Raw genomic sequence first — 5,035 nt, 5'->3', positions numbered from 1 at the left:
GCGGCGAGCGGGTGGGGGGGCTACTCTTCATCGCCGTGCGTGGGCTTCTCATTGCGGTGGCTCCTCTTGTTGCGGAGCACGGGCTGTAGGCTCACGGGCTTCAGTAGTTGTGGCTCTCGGGCTCAGTAGTTGTGGCGCTTGGGCTCAGTAGTTGTGGCTCGTGGGCTCTAGATCGCAGGCTCAGTAGTTGTGGCGCACGGGCTTAGTTGCTCTGTGGCATGTGGGATCTTCCTGGACCAGGGCTCAAACCCGTGTCCCCTGCATTGGCAGGCGGATTCTTAACTACTGTGCCACGAGGGAAGTCCCTAGAATTTGGTTTTGATACTCGATTTTTGCTTTGTTTACCTATCTTCAAGCCTCTACTTTTACAAATACCTAGTAATTTGACCCTTGTTCAGAGACTGCTTCAAGTTCATTTTCTCTTTTTCTTTCTTTCCTTTCTTTCTTTCTTTCTTTCTCTCTCTCTTTCTTTCTTTCTTTCTTTCTTTCTTTCTTTCTTTCTTTCTTTCATACTTTTATTAAAAAAGGTTGCAATGAACACCATATATATAATCTCGGTGACATTATAAATATTTCTACAATATAAATTCCAAACAGGGTCTTGCTCAGTGGCTCCATGCATTTATAAATTTACTATATATTGTCACATTGTCCTTCAGAAAGTTGCATCACTTTATGCTTTCACAACAATGCATGAGCACTCATTTTCCGATCTCCCATCCTCAAACTGGAGGCTATCCAACTTTTTCATTGACCTTTCGGCAGTTTGCAAGGTAAGAAATTATATTCCATTACTGTTTGGGCTTTCATTTCTTTGATTACCAGTGAGGTCCAACAGTTCTTCCCCCTGTTTTTTGGTAATTGGTGTTTCTTTGTACCCTTTGCTTACTTCATCTTTGTCTTCTATTGGGTTTTTCATCTTCTTTTTTTAACTTTTGATTTTGAGCTCTGCATAAATTAGGTAAATCAGCCCTTTGTCCTGTATCTTCCAAATATGTCTCAGTTGTCATTTTATAATTCCTTGTTTGTTTAGTATTTATTTTTGCCATGCAGGGATTTTACATCATTACATAGAAAATTTTGTAAAGTTTCCCTTTTTAGCTTCTGGACAAAGATCACTTAAAATAAGAAATTCAAATAACCGACAAAACTCTAGGAAGCTAGAGGGTGTGGTTGGAGGAAGTTGGGAGGGGGTTAGCGCCCGTGATGGGCAAAGATGAAGACAGGGTGGGTGGGGCTGCACCTGGGAACCAAAGCAGAGAAGTCAGCCGTAGGCTTGGTCATCCCTGTGAAGCCAACGAGGACACATCTCTACAGCTGTGATTAGAGCGCTCCGGGGGCCCTATCAGGTGCTCAAAGCCACGGTCACAAGAGGGGAGCACAAGGGGCGAGGTGTTGCTGCCCAGTGGGCCTTTCTCCCTTGGGCAAGAGGGCAGGTGATACTGCTTTTATTATGGAAAACATAGTATGTGGATATTGGAAAAAGAGAACTTGGTTAGTTAGTACATGGAATATGAAAAAGTGAAGAAAAACCATGTTTAATTCCACCCCAGTTAATATTTTAGCCCATTTCCTCCCCATCTTTTTTCAGCTCATTTTGTTTTAACATCTTTATTGGAGTATAATTGCTTTACAGTGGTGTGTTACTTTCTGCTTTATAACAAAGTGAATCAGCTATACATATACATATATCCCCATATCCCCATATCCCCTCCCTCTAGCGTCTCCCTCCAGAGCACCCTCCCTATCCCACCCCTCTAGGTGGTCACAAAGCGCCGAGCTGACGTCCCTGTGCTATGCGGCTGCTTCCCACTAGCTATCTATTTGACATTGGGTAGTGTATATATGTCGATGCCACTCTCTCATTTCGTCCCAGCTTACCCTTCCCCCTCCCCGTGTCCTCAAGTCCATTCTCCACGTCTGCGTCTTTATTACTGTCCTGCTCCCAGGTTCATGAGAACCGTTTTGTTTTTTTTTTTAGATTCCATATATATGTGTTAGCATATGGTATTTGTTTTTCTCTTTCTGACTTACTTCACTCTGTATGACAGTCTCTAGGTCCATCCACCTCACGACAAATAACTGAATTTCGTTTCTTTTCATGGCTGAGTAATATCCCATTGTATATATGTGCCACATCTTCTTTATCCATTCATCTGTCGATGGACACTTAGGTTGCTTCAATGTCCTGGCTATTGTAAATACTTCAGCTCATATTTTTAAAGTTGGAATTATACTTCATCTGCATTTTGGTTTTCCTTATTCTTTTTTTAAAATTTATTTATTTTATTTTATTTATTTTTGGCTGTGTTGGGCCTTTGTTGCTGCGCGCGGGCTTTCTCTAGTTGCGGTGAGCGGGGGCTACTCTTCGCTGTGGTGTGTGGGCTTCTTATTGCAGTGGCTTCTCTTGTTACGGAGCACGGGCTCTAGGCACGCGGGCTTCAGTAGCTGTGGTGCGCTGGCTCAGTAGTTGTGCTGCACGGGCTTTGTTGCTCCGCGGCGTGTGGGATCTTCCCGGACCGGGGCTCGCACCCGTGTCCCCTGCATTGCCAGGCGGATTCTGAACCGCTGCACCACCAGGGAAGCCCAAGCTCTCCTTAAATTACCCGGTTTGTGCATGCCACGTGCTTCCTCTAGACACCCGGTCTGAATCAGACAGAGATACACAATGTCTACAAATCGATAAGAAAAAGGTAAAGAACCCAAGCAGGTAATAAACAAAGGCAATGGACTCACAAAAGACAAAAACCTTGTTGCCAGTGACCATGAAGAGATGCTTAACCTCCAAGATGCTTGAAACCATGCCTCCTACCACAAAGAGGAAGTGAGGAAATGGGACTAATTCACGACCCGCTGAATTGAAAATTGGTAATTCAGGAGTGTGATTCAGCAGTAGCCAGTAGAGCTGAAGGGGATGACCCTTTTGAATCCGCCATTCCTCTTCTGGAATCCCAAACTTAATTCTTCTCTAGGTATAACAGCTAGAGAAGCTATGCGCACCTGCCCCATCCAAAGAGCAGTGATACTCGATGACTAGAAACCACCTAAATGCTTATCAATAGGGAATGTGTTACTAAATTCTATTGATAAATTATAATACCTTAAAGCAGTTCAAATTAACTAGGTCTAAATCAACAGGGGGTCAATCATAATGTTAAGCAAATATAGGACATGCCATGGTGATTACATTTATGTGTAGAATTTAAAAGCTCAGGACAATACTATATTGTTTACAGAACATACTTTTGTAATTAAAGCCTGAGATCAAGGATAGGGAAAACAAGCACCAGCTTCAGATCAGAGGTGACTTTGGGGATGGAAGGAGAGAAGTTAATTGGACATCGGGACCTCCAACCCTACCTGTATGTAAACTTTTCTTTCTTCAAAATATCTGACGTAAAAATGGCAACAGTTAACATCTATCAAATTGGAGTAGTGATTAATTGGGTGGTATAGTTTTCTATGTATATTTTCTACATGGGAAATCTTTCGTACTTGAAAGACAGTTAAAACACCTAAATGACCCATTTAAATCAGGGAGGCAAGGTACAACGAGTCCACAGGCTGGAACACCAGGCGGCCTTTAAAAACCACCATGTCAGAGAACGTAGGGAAGCAGGGAGATGCTCAAGAGACATTTGATGTGAAACGTAGATTAGAAAATAATTGTGTGGGGGACTTTTTGTCAGCAGACTTTTAAAAAGAAATGTACCTTCCTCTGTTCATCACACCTAGAAATGTGAAGATAAATGCCAGATGGTCCCTGATTACAGGTGACTTGTCTTTTCTCCTATATATCAGTTTTGACAATGAATATATAGTCATTTATCAGAAAAATAAACAATCTAATGATTAATTTGTACCAGCAGCCTGTCAAAATAACAACTGAACAGCAGCATTCAATTTCAGACCAAACAGCTTGAAATTAGTTTTGCTATTTACTGTGCTTATGCTGCCCTCCGATGGAGAAATAGAAGAATGCTTATGACTGTAGAGCAATTTATAAAATCCAGGTGTGTTCTTCACATGTTGATAAAGATACTATATAACTTTATTAAAAATTAATACATGTGCAATATAAAAAACTTAAAGTACCCAGAAAAGTACAAAGAAAGAAGAAAATCACCCATAATCTCACTTTATTATTAGCTCAGGATTCTGAGTTCCTGGGCAGGGGAGATAAAAAAGACCAGGGTGTACTAGTTCTTTCAGTATAAAGTCAACTTTTCTGCCATTGGAGTGCTAACCTAGAATTTTTTTTTTAAAATACATTTATGTATTTATTTGTTTATTTATGTGGCTGTGTTGGGTCTTCGTTGCTACACGTGGGCTTTCTCTAGTTGCGGCGAGCGGGTGGGGGGGCTACTCTTCATCGCCGTGCGTGGGCTTCTCATTGCGGTGGCTCCTCTTGTTGCGGAGCACGGGCTGTAGGCGCACGGGCTTCAGTAGTTGTGGCTCTCGGGCTCAGTAGTTGTGGCGCTTGGGCTCAGTAGTTGTGGCTCGTGGGCTCTAGATCGCAGGCTCAGTAGTTGTGGCGCACGGGCTTAGTTGCTCTGTGGCATGTGGGATCTTCCTGGACCAGGGCTCAAACCCGTGTCCCCTGCATTGGCAGGCGGATTCTTAACTACTGTGCCACGAGGGAAGTCCCTAGAATTTGGTTTTGATACTCGATTTTTGCTTTGTTTACCTATCTTCAAGCCTCTACTTTTACAAATACCTAGTAATTTGACCCTTGTTCAGAGACTGCTTCAAGTTCATTTTCTCTTTTTCTTTCTTTCCTTTCTTTCTTTCTTTCTTTCTCTCTCTCTTTCTTTCTTTCTTTCTTTCTTTCTTTCTTTCTTTCTTTCTTTCTTTCTTTCATACTTTTATTAAAAAAGGTTGCAATGAACACCATATATATAATCTCGGTGACATTATAAATATTTCTACAATATAAATTCCAAACAGGGTCTTGCTCAGTGGCTCCATGCATTTATAAATTTACTATATATTGTCACATTGTCCTTCAGAAAGTTGCATCACTTTATGCTTTCAA

Source organism: Eschrichtius robustus, chromosome X (genome assembly GCF_028021215.1).
Source record: "Eschrichtius robustus isolate mEscRob2 chromosome X, mEscRob2.pri, whole genome shotgun sequence".
Classification (NCBI taxonomy): domain Eukaryota; kingdom Metazoa; phylum Chordata; class Mammalia; order Artiodactyla; family Eschrichtiidae; genus Eschrichtius; species Eschrichtius robustus.
This window is presented reverse-complemented; position numbering follows the sequence as displayed.